Source organism: Rhinoderma darwinii, chromosome 2 (assembly GCF_050947455.1).
Source record: "Rhinoderma darwinii isolate aRhiDar2 chromosome 2, aRhiDar2.hap1, whole genome shotgun sequence".
NCBI classification, from domain to species: Eukaryota; Metazoa; Chordata; class Amphibia; order Anura; family Rhinodermatidae; genus Rhinoderma; species Rhinoderma darwinii.
Window position 1 is genome coordinate 250750410 of NC_134688.1, and position 20919 is coordinate 250771328.

Here is a 20919-nt window from a genome sequence, read left to right on the forward strand (position 1 = left end):
AACAATGACACATTATGACAAATTGAGAAATAAATATTTTTAAACATCTTGGCATGGACAGCGACCATTTCTTAGGCCAAGGCATCGCCATGTTCTGGCTGGTTCAGGACCCAGTAGTAAAAGATTGGGAAGTCGTGGTCTAGATCACTGGGAATTTGGCATTAAAAACTGCCACATACAGTTGTTGAAAATGAATACACTGGGAACATTTTCATTATGGGATTTCCCTTCCTTACACATTATAATATCTGCTTTGTTTGATTTGGATGAAACTACTGTCCAAAAAGATTATTGATAAAAATTATATTTGTCCAGTTTTAAAGATAATTCCTGAAAGACAATTGGCTGCAGTGAAGAGGTCATGTGACAGACACATCTGGCAGTGATTGGTTGTACGCCCTGTTATGATTTGGACTGGTTGGTAAGACCGTTGGCCAACTGCCGCGATCAATTGTATTATAACGGCTCTTCCAGTTACTCGTGGTCTCTGAGGAGCAATGTCCTGCACATTATCTCCTTTCATATGTACCTGGTTTTGACTGCACCGATCTCCTGTACATCTATCGGTAAGCGCTACTCTGAACACACTACACACAGGACAATATATTCACACTATGCAGTGCAGCACAACAGATGGGGCTGAACTGTTCAGTTGTTGCTTTAATGTTAAGCAGCCATGTGACTAACTGACAGTTATGGTGCTCATGCACCCTGCAGCTGAACAATGGTGGCTGCCGGGTGGCAAAACCCACGCAGTTTTATTCGCGGATTTACTAAGAAGTTCTTGGCTATGCGACATCTACTGCTGTTTGGCCGCAGCGTGTACAGGCACCCTTGTATCTTATCTGTACATGACATGGATAACACTTCTTTGACAATGATAAATGTCTTAATAACAAAATAAATCCCATGTTTTTATGTATTCTTGTTAATGACAGATTTACAAATATTTGCTTCCCCCTCTATTTAAATTGACCTGTGAAAAAGCACACAGGATGCATATTAGAAAGTGTAATCCTTGTGTGTTTTAACAGTACCATGTTGGGGTACACATAATCATTTTTTTCATCTCCACATTTCCATAGTTTTTTTTTTTTTTTTTTCATCGACACAGCCTTATAAATGCCTATTTGGTGCAGGATGAGTTGTATTTTCTAATCTTACCATTTTGGGGTACATAAATGTATTGAACAACTTTTAGTCTTGTTTTTATAGAATTCAATGTGCAGTACAAATTACATAACTTTGTTTGGCAGGTCGTTACAATTATGGCGATAGCAAACATATAGAGTTATTTTGTGTTTTATTCGTTTTGCACAATAAAAACTTTTAAAAACACTGCATTCTGAGAATTAAACTTTTTTTTCACCATTGTTGTTTGATTAGTTGTTTTTGTTGTTTTGGGAGGCGAGATTATAGCAATTCTGACATTGTTTTTTTACGTCATACCCTGTGCAGGATAAATAATGTTTTATTTTTATAGTACAGGTCGCTACAGATGCGACGATACCAATCTTGTAGTTTTTACATTTTTTTTGTACTGTGAGGCATTTTTGTAAGGGAAACCAGTTTATTTTTTAATTTTTCTATAAACTTCATTAAACTTTTTTTTTACGTTTTTATTTTAGTCCTACTGCGGGATTGTAACATACAATATGCTGATTGCTAATATAATACATTGCAATACTTCTGAATTTGCAGCGTGAAACTTAGTGCAAGCTTTATAACTCCAGGAAACCGCTAACATGTAAAACTCATAAAGGTGTCCACCGATATCCTAACACTATAGGGCTCAAATAGCTGCATTTAGGTGAATGGAACAGGCACTATAGCATCGCAGAGCCCTGTTCCGTTGACCTATACGTTGAAACTATACGGATTCCAAGCAACAGTCAGTGCCCTCCCCCACTCATACTAGCCCCTCCCACTCTGTCTTTTCCCTCCTTACAGTGACACAGGTGTTTGTGTATGTTTGAGGAGGTAGAGCTTTGATTGAGGCAGGAGTCTTGAGTGCCTGCCACCAGTCTGAAGCCAGCCCTGTACAGCAGTGCCAGCCCAGCCAGCAGAAGAAGCTGAAGAGTAGGCAGTGCCTGCTTGTCACCCTGTGCTACCCCGCTACCCTACAGAGCCTGTGGCCATCTTTCGTGCCCCCTTTCCTCATAGAGCCCCACTGTAAGGAAGTGGCCCCGGGCAGGTGGTGTAGTAAGGGTTAATGCAGGTGTTTAATAAGGTGTTTAATAAGCCCTCATACCACTTAATCGACGTAAAAATAAAAAAGTTGTGGCTCTCGGAATTTGGCGATACAAAATAAATTTTATTTTTTACACTTAGGTTTTTACTTGTAAAAGTAGTAAAATATAGAAAAAACTATATATATTTGGCATCGCCGTAATCGTATTGACCCACAGAATAAAGTTAACATGTTGCTTTAATTGCACAGTGAATTCCGTAAAAACGATGCACAAAAAACCATGGAGGAATCGCTGTTTTTTAAATTTACTACCCCACAAATAATTTTTTTCCCGTTTCCTAGTACATTACATTTAATGGTGCTACGAAAAATGACAACTCGTTCCGCAAAAATCAAGCCCTCATAGGACAATAATAGATGCAAAAAAAAAAAAGTTATGGCTTTCGGAAGGTGGGGAGAAAAAAACTAAAATTAAAATCTGAAAGTTGTTTACGACGGAAAGGGGTTAATGTATGCTCCACTATGTGGTCAGAATATCTAATAAAATACATTTTACACAGATCTACCATTTATTTAGGGCCCTAAGCAGGGTTGCCAACTTGGCAAATTGGGCTGCTTTCTTTGCAGCCTGGCAGTTTTTTATCTTATAAACCTGCCGAAACCTAGTTCGGCAGGTGGTCTTTGGGCAAGTTGTGAAAGATTTACTTGTTATATAGAAGACATAGAACAAGTACAGCCAGCAGATGGCAGCATCTCCAACAAAGAGTCTGCTCTGCAAGTGATGCTTCCTCTTGCTTAGATTGGATTCACCATAAGACAAGGTGAATTATGCTGGGGGGCTGTCACTATATTTGGAGCACTGTGATTGTCAGTGTCTGGGGGCACTGTGGCTGTCACTGTATTTAGGACACTGTGACTGTTAGTATATTTGGAGACACTGGCTGTCTCTGTAATCGGGGACACTGTGGCTTTCACTGTATTTGTGGACACTGTGGCTGTTACTGTATTTGGGGACACTGGCTGATCGGGGGTGCACTGTGGCTGTCACTGTGGTGGAAGACACTGGCTGTCATTGGATTTGTATATACTGTGGTTACTACTGTATTTGAGGATGTCTTGCAGTCACTTTGTATGCTAAAACCACATCCTATGTATATGTAATAAAGTAGATAATCTATTTTTTACAATAATTTATGAAGTGTTTGTTTGTGATGTAAACATTGGACTACTTTCGATTTTAGTTTTGATCTTCAGACTTTGCAAATTTATGATGCTCCACAGAGGAGACTGTGTGAGAGCGTGGGGGAAATTTATGAAGGGCATCATCCCAGTTTTCTGGCATTAAAAAGTCCAAAATTATGGCGCACGCCCTATTGCGGAATTATTTGCGATTTATTTGTTGTTTTGAAACGCTCTTGCCACTTTAAAAAAAATGAGAGCTGCTTGGCAGGAGGGACGGCCACCCACGGTCCAAAACATTGACTACAATTTACGTCACAAACTGAATTTTACTCTGTGGGACATGGCCAGCCGAAGATGCAACAAATTTATTAAAGGGGTTGTCCAGTTTTTATTTGTTGAATTTATTTATAGAATAGGAGAATATACAGTTTGCTAATATACATGTATTAGAAATTCTGCTCACATACCTTTCTCATATCAGTGCAGTTGCCACTGTAAAAATCAATAAATAATAATAGTATAGTCCATAGTAATGCATCCATGGGCTAACTGAATTGACTAAATACGGGGAGAGTCATGTGATACATTCACGCACGCGCACACACTCCATGTGACCCCCAGCATTCAGGTAACACTGTCCAGGTATCTAACCCGTGATTAGCATTGTACTGAGGAACAGAAGTCAGGCCTCATGCACACGACCATCATTTTTATCCGCAATTACGGATCCATAATTGCAGATAAAAATACTGACACATTAATTTCTATGGCCCACGGACACCTTCCCGTATATTTACAGGGAGGTGTATGGGCCGTAGAAATGAACCACAAAATATAGGACTATTTTTTTAATTTACGGACAGTGCTCCTATACTTTATAATGGCAGCACGCCCCGCAAACATGGGTGACAGTCCGCGGCCATCCGTGCCCGTAATTACGGACCGTGCACATGGCTACGGCCGTGTGCATGAGACCTTATAAGTATTCCCTCTTCCAGCAGCCTCTCTTCATGTCTGTCAGTGTCTGTGTAGAAGCAGCTCTAACATAATACTATATGTCTCCTCTATGTGTTTTATTTTTATTTTTTAAAACAGCTAACTTTATTAACAACATGATAACATTACCTAGAGACAGGCAGACATTTTAAATATCACCTAGAGACAGGCGGCCATTTTAGTTAATACACAAACAGTGATGTGGTTGGTCATCATTATTCTACCATTAGTCCTATTCACTTAGCCCATGGATGTGTCCTCTATGCGGTCCCAACACATGTATGTCATGTTAATGCTAGGTGTCACATGATGTATGTGTGTGTATGTAGAGAGGAGGGTCACATGACTGGCACCATGTTTAGTCATATTCAGTTAGCCCGTGGATGCATTACATAAGATCTGTGGCTCTACCATTCTGCTGTGAGACTGCAAGGACATTCACCAACTTAAAACCAACTTGCCATTGGCCTATTACACCATTATTTCACCTTAAATAAAACCAAAGACACCTTGTGTGGTAAAGTGGAAGTGGCCACAGCTTTATTATGTAAATATTTCTCTATAAAAACCCCTTCCCGACATTTGCTGTATGGATACGTCATGGAAAGCTAGTGCTTCCCGCATTTTCCCGTATCCTGAGTCGGCGCCATCATCACCGGATGTCAGTGGTGTATTACAGCTGACATCCGGCTGTAATGGTGTGGACCGAAATTAGCTTCGATCACCGCTATTAACCCCTTAAATGCAGCGGTCAAAAACTATCGCTGCATTTAGGTTGTTTGCAGCTCATCGGAACCCTAGCAATTAAATTGCAGGGGTTCCGGTGGCTGCAATGACAACCGGAGGCCTAATACTGGCCTCCCAGTCTGCCTAGCACGGAAAACTTCCATTATTATTGAAAAAAAAAATAAACCAGACATATTTTGTATCGCTGCGTCCGTAAGGGTAAGTTCACACGCAGTAGCAAAATACATCTAAAATTACGGCGCTGTTTTCGCCTGAAAACAGCTCCTGATTTTCAGAAGTTTTTTGTAACTACTCGCGTTTTTCGCGGTGTATTTTACGGACGTTATTGGAGCTGTTTTTCAATGGAGTCAATGAAAAACGGCTCCAAAAACGTCCCATGAAGTGACATGCACTTCTTTGACGTGGGCGTCTTTTTATGCGCCGTCTTTTGACAGCGATGCGTAAAATTACACCTCGTGGGAACAGAACATCGTAAAACCCATTGAAAGCAATGGGCAGATGTTTGTAGGCGTAATGGAGACGTTTTTTCAGGCGTAATTCGAGGCGTAAAACGCCTGAATTACGTCTGATAATAGGCCGTGTGAACATACCCTAACGGCGTAAACTAAAAAATATTATTTAATTTATTCCACGCGGTGAATGGTGTAAAAAAAAAACCATAAAAAAACGATACCAGAATATCGTTTTTTTGGTCACCTTGCCCTACAAATATTGGAATAAAAAGTGATCAGAAAGTCGCATGTATCCAAAAATGGTACCTATATAAAGTATAGCTCGTCTCGCAAAAAACAAGCTCTCATACAGCTCCATGGATGAAAAAATTAAAACTTTATGGTTTTCACAACTTGGCGACAGAAAAAATACATTCTTTTTACAAAAGTTATTTTATTGTGCAAAATGTTGTAAAACATGAAAAAGTTCTATAAATTAGGTATCGCCGGAATCGGACTGACCCGCAGAAAAAGGTTAACATGTAATTTATAACGCATGGTGAATGCTGTGTAAAAAAAACTAAAAAACAATGCCAGAATTGCAGTTTTTTGGTCACCTTGCCTCCCAAAAAATAGGATAAAAAGTGATCAAAAAGTCGCATGTACCCCAAAAGGGTAAAAATAAAAACTTTAGCTCGTCCCGCAAGGAGGGGCACCAAACATATCTGCTGGAAGCAAGGGTGCCCGTATTATACCAGGACAACACTTTCCCATCAAAATTCCCCAAACTGCAAAGGTGCGGAGTATGGAACAAAAGGGAATAAGTAAGGACTATTTATCAGTGTGACACTGGCCTGTGTAGAAAGGATTGCTTCACAGCGTAACACACATCTATGGATTATTTTACTGGGTTTTTTAACCCGATTATTATACCACCTGACTATGTCCCTGATGTACTCTGCCCAACTTACATGTACCCTCACATTGTAAACGGAAATACCAGCAATACTCAAACAAAACTACTACCAAGCAAATCCACTCACCAAAAGCCAAATGGCGCTCCCTCCCCTCTGAACCCTACAACGTCTATGGCCACGGACCCTAGTTCAGACTTACCCTCTGACGGCCGCGGCCATGGACGTCCGTGTTCTCGGCGGCATCTCCCTCCAGGGAGACGCCGGCACTCACTTCCGAGTTCTGAGACTGTTTCCCGCAGGGTGCGCGCGCCCACACGAGCACGGCCTTAAAGGTCCAGTACGCGTCCAGTTGTTTAAAATCAGTAATTAGCCCAGAATGCTGCTGGACTATAAAAAGGGCCCTGCCCTCTTGATCCTTGTCGGAACGTTTTTGTATACCTAAAGTTTGTCTTGCAAATGGTCTCCTAGTGTTTCCCAGTTCCCAGTATTACCCCTTCCTGCTGCCTGTACCCTGTATCCTGTGCTACCGTGCCTCTGTGCCATCTACAGTGAGAGTCAAGTCGTGTCTTCCGCTGCATCTACTGGGCCATCTACAGTGAATGTCAAGTTGTGTCACCGCTACTGTCTACATTGCCTCAGGTACCCTTTCTGGACTATAGACATTGTATTGTACCTAGTTGGCCAGCTGCTATACTGCTACGCGATACGGCTCAGTGGGTCCACACCCCGCGCCGTGACAGTGCCTAAATAGCTGTTTACTTCCACATATAAGGCATTTTCATACCCGAGACATACTTTTAACAATATTTGCCACTGAAATAGCATATCTAGGGAAAAATTAAAATTTTTACTCTGCAACAATCTGCAGCGCAATCATTTATGGAAAAGTCCTGTAGGGTGAAAATACTCACTAAACCCCTTAATAAATGACTTGAGGGGTGCAGTTTCCAAAATGGGGTCACTTGTCAGGGGTTTCCTTTATTATGTCACATCAGAGCCCTGCAATTGTGAACCAATACTTTGTAAATCGCCAAATTAGGCCTCAATTTTACATGGCACTCTTTCACTCCTGAGCCCTGTCAAATGTCTCATGCCGAGTGCTAGTAGTGCTCTGCCCGGGACTATAGCTATGGGGTTGCCCCTGACAACAATGTCCATATATGGACAGTGATATCAGGGGCTTCTCCTGAAGTGGAATTCCCAGCCAGAGCATCGGCAATGCTCTGCTGGGTATTCTACTCCTAGAGGGAACCCCAACGGCACTACCTACAGGGAGGGGGGCTGTGTGGCACTACCTGGGAGGAGAGGGCTTTTTGGCACTACCTGGGAGGGGGGCTATGTGGCACTATCTACAGAGGGCACTACATTTATGGGGGTACAAACTGAGGGCATAAATTGTATATGAGGGCATAAACAGGTCCTAATGTCTATATGGGGACAAAAAAAATGACGTTTTCCGCCATTTTACTGCCGATGTGAGTTCCCCCGCAAAGGGGCTCACTAAGTCTGTGTCGCCCAAGGGCCCACATAAATCTGGAGCATGGCCTGTATATATATAATATATATATATATATATATATATATATATATATATATGTATATATATATATATATATATATATATATATATATATATATATATATATATATATATATATATAGCTAGAACGACTAGTCACTCAGCTCTCATAGAACAGCAATACTGTCGATCTGCAATGGTGACCACAAGCCATATTGCACTGATACTATCTGTTAGATACAGTCAACGTATCAGAGCAGTATTGTGTGTGTTTTATATGACAAATATGTCATCCATCACTGCCCCACAGAGTTTGTTACCAATCTTTCCCAGGCGCCAGACTGCCAGATCTGCCTAGTCCTGCATTGATAAATCTACATCTCCTATATCGTAGCATTACTAGTCAGATTTGCTAATCAGGAACCAAGAATCTCTGCGAAGCTGCGATTAACACACCTGCCTTTTTATGCAGTGATACATTTTGCATACTGTAGCTTAGCTAGCCAGATATGTCTTTCAGGATCCCAGGAAAGCTGGGTAACAAACCATGTGAAGTTGTAATAGAGACTGTAAAATACTAAATCCCCCTAAATAAATGCCCCTCCTCGCTACCAAATTGTGCCATAGATAAGGCAAAGCCTTTAAGGGTGCTGGGACAGCTGGGTAACAAACCATGAGAATCTGTAGTAGATACTGCTAAACATTAAACCAAACTAAATAAATCCCCCTCTTATCTCTCAAATTGTGTCATATTTAGGCAGATTTGCCTTTGAGGGTTTCAGAAAAGCTGGGTAACAAACCATGTGAAACTGTAATAGAGATCTGCTTAATACTTAATCCCCCTAAATAAATGCCCCTCGTCGCTACCAAACTGCACTATATCTAGGCAGATTTGTCTTTCAGGAACCTGGGCAACCTGTATTCCATAGGGGGACTTAGCGGACAATTTCCCTGCAGATTTTGATGCGAATTCTTGGGAAATCCACATATGTTACATACAGATTTAGTTGCGGATTTAGCAGCAGATTTGACCTAGGTTTCAGCCTATTCATTGCAAAGGCTGAAATCCGCAGTGAAAGTCCGTGGCTTCTCCGCAACAGAATGAGCACGCTGCAGATTTGAAATAAGCAGAATGCTCCGCTGTTATTGCGGTCGTTTTCTGCTACATGTGGATGGGGTTTTGAAAACCCCATCCTCTTTTGATGTACTGTAAACTGCTGCGGATTTTAGATGCAGAACCCACGCCGCAAATCGGCAGCAAAACTGCCAAATCTGGACACACCCTTAGGCCTTATTCACACGAACGTGTATTACATCCGTGCTACGCGAGTGGAAATCACGCGCGTCGCACAGACTTATGTAAGTCAATGGGGCCGTTCTGACATGTCGTGATTTTCACGGCGTGTGTCCACTGCGTAAAACTCACGACATGTCCTGTACTTGCCCGTGTTAAGCGCAGCACGCACCCATTGAAGTCAATGGGTCCGCGCAAATCGCGCTCGGCACGCGGAAGCACTTCCGGGTGCCGCGCGTGATGCGCGCTACAGTAGTAAAAGAAATGAATGAAAACAGAAAAGCACCTCCTGCTTTTATGTTTGTAAACATAAAAACAGAGTGTCATAATGATGCCGGCTGCGCGAAAATCACGCAGCCACGCACCATATACAGATGCCACACTGAACTTTTGCGCGCGTAAAACGGACACGTTCGTGTGAATAAGGCCTAAGACTGGGTTTCCACAGTGCAGATTTGCTGCAGATTTTGTCAGCATTTTGTAAGCCAAAGCCAGAATTGGATCAAGGAGAGCGGACCTATAAGGCCTTCCCTTATATATTTCTTCTGTTTAGGTTCCATTCCTAGTTTTGGTTTAAAAAATACTTGCAAAATCTGCACAGTGAGAACACAGCTTTAGGCAACACAGCATATCCAACCTTGAACCTGCAGAGAATTCCGCCTGAAAAAGTGCACATGGTGCCGATTTTCAGTCGGAATCTCCGCTGCAGAAACACTGCTTGAAAAAAAATAAAAGAAGCTGATAGTTACCCCTGGCTGTTGTCATAGCAACGCCTTCTTCTGTTTCAGTGCAACCTCGCCTCCTGGAATGATGCGGCAGCCCAATTGACCGCCACAGCTTGTGATTGGCTGCAGCAGTCACATGGGTTAAAACGTCATCCCAGGAGGCCAGGTGTCACTCAGAACAGAGAAACGCGTCACTATGACAAAGGCTGGAGGTAAGCATTAGCTTTTTTGTGAATTTTGAAGCAGAATCGCAGCGTTTCCGCCACAAAAGTGGCAACATTTGCTATTTGTTCTATGTTTCACTTCCGCAGCAAAAAATTTTAATAAATTGACCTATCAATGGCAGGTCAATTTATGCTGCGGATTTGTTGCTATTTTTTTGCGGGTTTTCCTCATTGAATTTAATCAATGTGGAAAACCAGCAACAAAATAGCAATGGATCCACAGCATAAATTGGCATGCTGCGGATTTAAAATCCGCACTGCAGGTCAATTTATGAAAGTTTTTGCTGCAGATTTTTACTGTAGCATCTCCATGAGATTTGTTCAAATCTCATTCACTGTGCTGCTACTGTAAATGCTGCGTAATTTCCTTAGGCCTAGTTCACACTGAGTTTTTTTGGGCCCTGTTTTTGGTGCGGAAACCACGTTGGAAACTGCGCCAAAATACAGCAGAAATCACCTACCATTGATTTCAAAGGGAGGTAAAGGCTTTTTTTCCTGCGAGTGGAAAAGAAAACGCTTGCAGGAAAAAAAAGCGTCATGCTCTTTCTTCAGGCGTTTCCATCTCTGACCTTTCATTGACATCAATGGGAGGCAGAGAAAATGTTTTTCACTGCGCTTTTTGCCCACAGCCGAAAAACTCGCAAAAAAAACCAAAACGCAGCAAAGAGAGTGAGGCCTCCTGAAGGAATTTTGAGGCAGATTTTTCTGCCTACAAAAAACTCAGTGTGAACATACTTTAAGGCTGGGTTCACACGACCTATTTTCAGGCGTAAACGAGGCGTATTATGCCTCATTTTACGTCTGAAAATAGGGCTGCAATACATTGGCAAACATCTGCCCATTCATTTGAATGGGTTTGCCGACGTACTGTGCAGACGACCTGTAATTTACGTGTCGTCGTTTGACAGCTGTCAAACGACGACGCGTAAATGGACTGCCTCGGCAAAGAAGTGCAGGGCACTTCTTTGCAACGTAATTTGAGCTGTTCTTCATTGAACTCAATGAAGCACAGCTCAAGATTTACAAGCGTCACAGACGCCTCGTATATTACGAGGAGGAGCATTTACGTGTGAAACGAGGCAGCTGTAAACAGTCTGTCTTTTCACACGTAAATGCCTCTCATCGTGTGAACATACCCTTAGGGTGTTCACAAGTGGCATTTCCGCTGCAGATGTTTAGGTAGAGGAGGCTGGTAGGAAAAGGCTCCCTCTTTTCTGCAAAATCACAACTGCTTTTTTCTGCAGCTTGCTGGAAGTCTTGCAGGTTTATCTATAGGGGACAATTTTATAAAAGGATTTATTTAATTTAATGTGTGTTTTTAAGGTTAAGGGTATGCTCATATGCTTAACAAAAAACGGTTGTAAAATACGTAGCTGTTTTCAAGGGAAAACAGCCTATGATTTTCAGGTGTTTTTTATGCAAAGCGTTATTTGATGTGTTTTTTTACTGCCATTTTTGTAGCTGTTTTTCTTTGAGACAATGAAAAATGGCTCCAAAACGGCTCAAGAAGTGACATGCACTTCTTTTTTACAGGGCGTTTTTTTATGTGCCGTTTTTAGAAACGACGCGTAAAAAACGCCCCGTGGGAACGAAGCGCCGTTTTTCCCATTGACATTTATCGGCATATGTTCGGAGGTGTTCAGGCCATGTATTTTCAGCCATTTTTCAATGCGTTTACAGCCCGAAAAACAGCTGAAAATGAGCCGTGTGAACATACCCTTAGGCCTGATTTACATGAGCGTGTGCATTTTGCGCACGCAAAAAATGCGGCGTTTTGCGTGCACAAAAGGCACTTAACAGCTCCGTGTGTCATCAGCGTATGATGCGCGACTGCGAGATTTTCTCGCAGCCGCCATCATTATGACACTCCATTTGGATGTTTGTAAACAGAAAAGCACGTGGTGCTTTTCTGTTTACATTCAGAGTTTGACAGCTGTTGCGCGAATCACACAGTTCGCACGGAAGTGCTTCCGTGCGGCATGCGTGGTTTTCACGCACCCATTGACTTCAATGGGTGCGTGATGCGCGAACAGCGCACAAAGATAGGACATGTCGTGAGTTTTTTTCAGCGAACTCACACTGAGCAAAACTCACGGACTGTCTGCATGCCCCCATAGACTAATATAGGTGCGTACGACACGCGTGAAAAGCACGCGCGTCGCACGCACGTATATCACGCTCGTGTAAACGAGGCCTTTGTGTCACTTTTAACATGAGACATGAGGAAGTGAGGATTGTTCCTGGGAATACTCCTGAAGGGCAGCATATTATAGGTAGAGATCCGCTGGGCTATTATGTTAATACAGCACAAAAAATATTATAAAAAGAATACACATGTAAAGCTCTAAAGTGCTAATCAAAAGTGAAAGTCTTGTAGCGGAAACGTGATGCATAAAAAAGTTACACCTTGTCCTGCAAAAATAAAACAAGGCCTCAAATAGAAACGTAGACATTAAAATAAAAAAAAGATTATGGCCAGAAGGCAAAAAAATAAAAATGGCCAAGCATGCTGCAACCTTAATAAGTTTACAATTGTTCCAGTATAAGCCTACAGTAGTGATTCTTAATTCTATTGCCAACGTGTAAAATGGTATACGATGTGTTTTTTTTTTCTACTAACAGAGTTGCCTCAAAATGTACATTTGTTTATAAAGCATAATGATCTGCTTTCAGTGCTCTACAAATGATGAATTCTTCATGGATATTCATCTATAGCACTCACAGGCTTCTCCCTACAGTTGACATCATAGTCTTCTCCCTTCAGTTGATGACATCACAGCTGATGGAATACTAAGGCATTGTGATGTGTCTTTTTTACAGACAAGCACCTGATGCTGCAGCAGCACATATGTGTAGAGCAGTCTTCGTCCCATCAGACCTGTTCAGTTCTCAGACAAGTCCACCATTTTCTTCATGCTACAAGATCTTCACATCATAATCACCGGCTCTGCAGGAAAGTTCACCGCAGGGAAACAGGTAAAGACCATTCCAGTTTTGTAAGCCAGGGCAGGGGGTCACATTCAGACTTTCTCTAGGCCATTTTACATGTTTCTTACATGTTTCAAGAGTTACAGCAGTTTTCAAAACCATGTCCCCCTTTTCATATCTAATTATTGTATGGCCACTCAAGCTGCTGTAACGTCCTTCCTCCTGAGCGCTGCAGCAGCTTTCAATATACAGGGTGGGCCATTTATATGGATACACCTAAATAAAATGGGAATGGTTGGTGATATTAACTTCCTGTTTGTGGCACATTAGTATATGGGAGGGGGAAAACTTTTCAAGCTGGGTGTTGACCATGGCGGCCATTTTGAAGTCGGCCATTTTGTATCCAACTTTAGTTTTTTCAATGGGAAGAGGGTCATGTGACACATCAAACTTATCGAGAATTTCACAAGAAAAACAAAGGTGTGCTTAGTTTTAACGTTACTTTATTCTTTCATGAGTTATTTACAAGTTTCTGACCACTTATAAAATGTGTTCAAAGTGCTGCCCATTGTGTTGGATTGTTAATGCAACCCTCTTCTCCCACTCTTCACACACTGATAGCAACACCGCAGAAGAAATGCCTCCCGATCTGACCCCCTTAGACTTTTATCTTTGGGGTCATCTGAAGGCAATTGTCTATGCTGTGAAGATACGAGATGTGCAGCAACTGAAACTACGGATACTGGAAGCCTGTGCTAGCATTTCTTCTGCGGTGTTGCTATCAGTGTGTGAAGAGTGGGAGAAGAGGGTTGCATTGACAATCCAACACAATGGGCAGCACTTTGAACACATTTTATAAGTGGTCAGAAACTTGTAAATAACTCATGAAAGAATAAAGTAACGTTAAAACCAAGAACACCATTGTTTTTCTTGTGAAATTCTCGATAAGTTTGATGTGTCACATGACCCTCTTCCCTTTGAAAAAACTAAAGTTGGATAAAAAAATGGCCGACTTAAAAATGGCCGCCATGGTCAACACCCAGCTTGAAAAGTTTTCCCCCTCCCATAAACTAATGTGCCACAAACAAGAAGTTCATATCACCAACCATTCCCATTTTATTTAGGTGTATCCATATAAATGGCCCACCCTGTATACTCTCCTGCTACTTTGCGTAAATGGTAAGCAAATTGATTATTTTCTTTTTCTACCTAAAATGGCAGAAAACACACCTATATTGGAGATGGAAAGGACGGCTAGAGGGGAAATGGAGGAGGCCGGTGTTTTTAAATTGCATTTTTTTTCCTAGGTGTTTTTTATTCTATTTGCTGACAATTTTGGCAAAGTAACTCAAAAGTAGATGTGTTTATAATACTTGATTTTGTAAAGCAATGTAATGGGTCCAAATAAAGACATTGAGGGAGACTTATCAAATATCTTGCGGTAGTTACCTGACAGAAGAAAAGTAGCAAATTATGTTGCACGCCTGTTTTAAAAAAAAGAATGTTTTTTTTGGAAAATTATGCTGCTTTCGCCTTTTTCCAAACAGGAAGTGGGTCCCAGCGGTAGGCGGTTCTGCTGCACGACAGATTCAATATAAACACAACAGAAATTAGTGTAAATCATAGCGGAAATCTATGCAAGCTTGTATCTGGCGTAGCTTTGAGTTTGTGGAGCCCTGACAGCCCATGTTGCGGCAGATTTATTAAGAGCCGTCCACTTCTTAGTAAATCTATGGCAACTTACTTCTGAAGGTTTCTGTTTAAGACCGGTATATGAAATGCCAGTCCTAATAAATTCCCCCATTGCATTAATGTAACCAGCTTTAGGACTTAAAAGTCAATTATCACAACAAGTGACATTGTTAGTTGTTAAGGTAGGGTAAATGAATTAAGGTAGTCGGATATGAGCTTTAATGAATTGAAAGTATTTTTTTTAAGCTCTTTAGCGCAAGGTATGACAATAAAAAGTTCTTCCCATGTGTATGTAATGCTGATATGTATCCATGCTCCTTACTTATTTTAATATTGTGTGATTGAATTTGATATGCTTGCCTGACAGTACTGTATGATCAGAAGTAATGGCTAGATGTTTAAGAATCAGATTCAGATAAGTTTTAGTAATGAAACTTAGTTCAACAGATAGAGAGGTCCTATAGTGGAGGACCAAGTCAATGTGAGCTTGAAACTCTGAACAAATAAATACCAAGTCAGGCAGAGTAAAAAGTAAATTTAGATTAAAAAGTTACTATTAAAATACAAGCCACACAGCTCTTCAAGGTAGAGTTTGAGAAGCTGCATAATATACCCTCCTGCTACTTTGCCTAAATGGTGAGCAAATAGAATTTTTTCTACCTAAAATGGCAGAAAACACACCATTTTGGAGATGGAAAGGACGGCTAGAGGGGAAATGGAGGAGGCCGTAGTTTTTTAATTAAATTTTTTTCCTTGGTGTTTTTTTTTTCCATTTGCTAACGATTTAGTCAAAGTAGCTCAAAAGTAAATGTCTTTATAATACATGATATTGTAAAGTAATGTAATGGGAAATTTTGGCGCATGCCCGTTTTGAGAAAATTTTTTAGCTTTTTGAGACTTTATGCGTCGGGAGAAGTCTCTACGTATACCTCCAACGGAAGGCTGTATAGGCATAGAGTGGGATATATCACCTGAACTCCCCGAGCACAGCGTTACTTTAAGCACTAGGCTCGGAAAGCCCCTGACGTTAGCAACGCTCTGACTGGGGAATCTGCTCCTAGGGAAGCCCCTGACAAAACTGTCCATAAATGGACACTGACGTTAGGAGCTTTAAGATGCCAAAATCCTAGGCCAGAACACTGGCATTGCACTGGCTAGGGATTCCACTCCTGGAGGGAGCCCCTGACGTCACTGTCCATATATGGATTCTGCTCCTGGAGGATCCCTTGATGTTACTGTCTGTACATAGACAGTGACATTAGGGGCTTTGTAATGTGAGAATTCCAAGTCGGAGCGTTGGCAGCGCTGTGGCCGGGAATTACGCTTGTAGAGAAAGCCTCTCACTTTACTGTGCATATATGGCTTTAAATATCCATATTTGGCTTTAAACTCTGGAGTCCCCGGCCAGAGCATCGCAAGCACTCACTTGCCGGGAACTCCTGACTTGGCAAAGCCCTTGATGTCACTTTCACTATATGGACAGTGATGTTAGGAGTTTAAAAACCCAGGAATCCATGGCCAGAGCGTCGGCAATGCTCTGGTTAGTGATTACTCTCCTGGAAGGAGCCCCTGATGTCTGTCAATTGTTATCTTACTAATCGGATATGATCTTTAATAAATTGAAACCATTTTTTTAAGCTTTAAGAACAAGGTTTGACAATGATAAGTTCTACCCATGTGTATCTAATGCTGATATGTATCCATGCTCCTTACTCATTTTGATATTGTGTGATTGAACTTGGTAACTTGGTATGCTTGGCTGACTGTACTGTATGATCAGAAGTAGTAACTAGATATTTAAGAATCAGATTCAGATAAGTTTTAGTAATGATACTTAGTTCAACAGATAGAGAGGTCCTATAGTGGAGGACCAAGTCAATGTGAGCTCGAAATTTTGAACCAAAAAAAAAACAGAGTAAAAAGTAAATTTAGATTAAAAACTTACTATTAAAATACAAACCAGACAGCTCTCCAAGGTAGAGTTTGAGAAGCTGCATACTATATTCTAATGCTACTTTGCCTAAATGGTAAGCAAATAGATTTTTTTTTTCTACCTAAAATGGCAGAAAACACACCATTTTGGAGATGGAAAGGATGGCTAGAGGGGAAATGGAGGAGGCCATAGTTTTTTAATTGCTTTTTTTTCCTGGGTGTTCTTTTATTCCATTTGCTAACAATTTAGGCAAAGTAGCTCAAAAGTAAACATTTTTAAAATCCGTAATTTTGTGAAGTATTGTAATTGGAAATTTTCACGCACGCCTGTTTTGAGTAACATTGTTAGCTTTTTGAGACTTTATGCTGTTTTCGCATCTTTTAAATAGTAAGTTGGTACCAGCGGGAGAGGGGACCTCCTGCATGACAGATTTAATATAATTTACACCAGCGGATATTATAGCTGAAATCTATGCTAGCTGGCGTAGGTATCTGTTTGTGGAGCACTGAACACCCAAGGTGCGCCAAATTTGTTCAGAGCTGTGGGTTTCTTAGAGTATGTTCACATTAAGTTTTTTCTTTTCATCTGAGGTATACGTCGGGAGAAGACTGTACGTATACCTCCAACGGAAGGCCTCGACGTATCCCATTGTATACGCATACAGTAGGATATGTCACCTGAATTTCTCGGGCACAGAGCTACTTTAAGCACTAGGCTCGGGAAAGCCCCTGACGTTACTGTCCATATATGGACAGTGATGTTAGGGGCTTAAAAAAAATCAAGAATCCACACCCAGAGCGTTAGCATTGCTCTGGCCTGGGATTCGGCCCCTGGAGGAGCCCCTGACGTTACTGTCCATATATGGACAGTGACTACAGGGGTTTTAAGATGCCGGAATCCTAGGCTAGAACATCGGCAACACTCTGTACAAGGTTTCTGCTCCTGGAGGAAGCCCCTAACGTCACTGTGTATATATGGACAGTGACGTTAGAGGATTTGAGATGTTGGAATCCCTAGCCAGTGCATCGACAATGCTGTGGCAGGGAAAACCGATTCTTGAGGGAGCCTGTGATGTCACTTTCCATATATGGACAGTGATGTCAGGGGCTTTCAACTATGGAGTCCCCAGCCAGAGCATCGAAAGCCCTCTGGCTGGGGGCCCTTGTCTTGGGAAGGCCCTTGACATCACTGTCCATATATGAACAGTGATGTTAGGAGCTTAAAAACTCAGAATCCACAGGCAGAACGTTGGCAACGCCCTGGCTGGGAATTCCGCTCCTTGAGGAGACCCTGACAACACTATCCATAAATGGACTGTGAGTTCAGGAGCTTTAAGATGCCGAAATCCTAGGCCAGAACCTCACCTCGGCATTGCTCTAGCTGGGGATTCCGCTCCTGGAGGGAGATTCTGATGCTAGGGTCAAAATATGAACAGTGACGTTAGAGGCTTTGAGATGTTGGAATCCCCGACCAGAGCAGTGGCAATGCTCTGGCCAGGGATTCTGCTCCTGGAGGAAACCTTGACGTTACATAGATAGTAATAATAAGGGCTTTGTAATGCGAGAAATTCAGGCCAGAGCGTTGCCAATGCTCTGGCCAGTGATTCCGCTGCTGGAAAGAGCCCTTGACGTCAATGTCCAGATATGGACAGTGATGTTAGGGGCTTTGAGATGCCGGAATCGCCGGCCAAAGCGTCGGCAACGCTCTAGCCGGGGATTCTGCTTCTGTAGGATCCCCTGACTTTACTGTCCATGTATCGACAGTGACGTGAGGGGCTTTCTAATGCAAGTGTGCCAGACCAGACCATTGGCAAAGCTGTGGCTGGGGACTCGACTTCTAGAGGGAACCCCTGACGTCATTGTCCATAAAAAGGCGGTAACGTCAGGGGCCCCACTAGTACTGGAATCCCCGGCCAGAGTGCTACCGATGCTCTAGGCCGGGGTCCGAATAGTTCAAAGCTTATTTCAGTAGGCTTCGGTTTAATATTGGCGTATAAAAATGACAGTCTTTTTTAATTCCACCCATTGGTTATATGCAACAACGGGAGGTGAGGTCCTCTTGCTCGACAGATTTACTATAAGTTACATCAGGCATTGGCGGAAATTATAGCGGAAATCCATGGCAGATTGTTTCTGGCGTCGATTTCAGTTTGTGGAGCCTTGACAGCCAAAGTTGTGTCAAATTTATTAAGAGCCATGCTGATATATAATCATGCTTCTTACGTATGTTTTAATATTGTGTGATTGAATATGATGTTCTAGACTAGATAAAAAGTTACTATTAAAAAAACAAAAAACAGACAGCTCCCTACCAAGTTAGAGTTTGAGAAGCTGCATACAATACTCTCCTGCTACTTTGCGTAAATGGTAAGCAAATTGATTATTTTCTTTTTCTACCTAAAATGGCAGAAAACACACCTATATTGGAGATGGAAAGGACGGCTAGAGGGGAAATGGAGGAGGCCGGTGTTTTTAAATTGCATTTTTTTTCCTAGGTGTTTTTTATTCTATTTGCTGACAATTTTGGCAAAGTAACTCAAAAGTAGATGTGTTTATAATACTTGATTTTGTAAAGCAATGTAATGGGTCAAAATAAAGACATTGAGGGAGACTTATCAAATATCTTGCGGTAGTTACCTGACAGAAGAAAAGTAGCAAATTATGTTGCACGCCTGTTTTAAAAAAAAGAGTGTTTTTTTTGGAAAATTATGCTGCTTTCGCCTTTTTCCAAACAGGAAGTGGGTCCCAGCGGTAGGCGGTTCTGCTGCACGACAGATTCAATATAAACACAACAGAAATTAGTGTAAATCATAGCGGAAATCTATGCAAGCTTGTATCTGGCGTAGCTTTGAGTTTGTGGAGCCCTGACAGCCCATGTTGCGGCAGATTTATTAAGAGCCGTCCGCTTCTTAGTAAATCTATGGCAACTTACTTCTGAAGGTTTCTGTTTAAGACCGGTATATGAAATGCCAGTCCTAATAAATTCCCCCATTGCATTAATGTAACCAGCTTTAGGACTTAAAAGTCAATTATCACAACAAGTGACATTGTTAGTTGTTAAGGTAGGGTAAATGAATTAAGGTAGTCGGATATGAGCTTTAATGAATTGAAAGTATTTTTTTTTTAAGCTCTTTAGCGCAAGGTATGACAATAAAAAGTTCTTCCCATGTGTATGTAATGCTGATATGTATCCATGCTCCTTACTTATTTTAATATTGTGTGATTGAATTTGATATGCTTGCCTGACAGTACTGTATGATCAGAAGTAATGGCTAGATGTTTAAGAATCAGATTCAGATAAGTTTTAGTAATGATACTTAGTTCAACAGATAGAGAGGTCCTATAGGGGAGGACCAAGTCAATGTGAGCTTGAAACTCTGAACAAATAAATACCAAGTCAGGCAGAGTAAAAAGTCAATTTAGATTAAAAAGTTACTATTAAAATACAAACCACACAGCTCTTCAAGGTAGAGTTTGAGAAGCTGCATAATATACCCTCCTGCTACTTTGCCTAAATGGTGAGCAAATGTAATTTTTTCTACCTAAAATGGCAGAAAACACACCATTTTGGAGATGGAAAGGACGGCTAGAGGGGAAATGGAGGAGGCCGTAGTTTTTTAATTACATTTTTTTCCTTGGTGTTTTTTTTTTCAATTTGCTAACGATTTAGTCAAAGTAGCTCAAAAGTAAATGTCTTTATAATACATGATATTGTAAAGTAATGTAATGGGAAATTTTGGCGCATGCCCGTTTTGAGTAAAAATGTTAGCTTTTTGAGACTTTATGCGTCGGGAGAAGTCTCTACGTATATCTCCAACGGAAGGCTGTATAGGCATAGAGTGGGATATATCACCTGAACTCCCCGGGCACAGCGTTACTTTAAGCACTAGGCCCGGAGAGCCCCTGACGTTAGCAACGCTCTGACTGGGGATTCTGCTCCTAGGGAAGCCCCTGACAACACTGTCCATAAATGGACACTGACGTTAGGAGCTTTAAGATGCCAAAATCCTAGGCCAGAACACTGGCATTGCACTGGCTAGGGATTCCACTCCTGGAGGGAGCCCCTGACGTCACTGTCCATATATGGATTCTGCTCCTGGAGGATCCCTTGATGTTACTGTCTGTACATAGACAGTGACAT

The 20919-nt window shown here is 41.6% G+C and overlaps 1 long non-coding RNA gene across 1 annotated transcript in view; it reads left to right on the top strand.

The window, feature by feature from the left end:
- The first annotated feature begins 478 nt into the window (after positions 1–478).
- LOC142741077 (uncharacterized) overlaps positions 479–20919 on the top strand; it is a 47169-nt gene continuing 26728 nt past the window's right edge. The window contains exons 1-2 of the long non-coding RNA XR_012880992.1: positions 479–566; positions 13047–13202. This is a non-coding gene — a long non-coding RNA (uncharacterized LOC142741077). The remainder of the gene's footprint in view (positions 567–13046; positions 13203–20919) is intronic.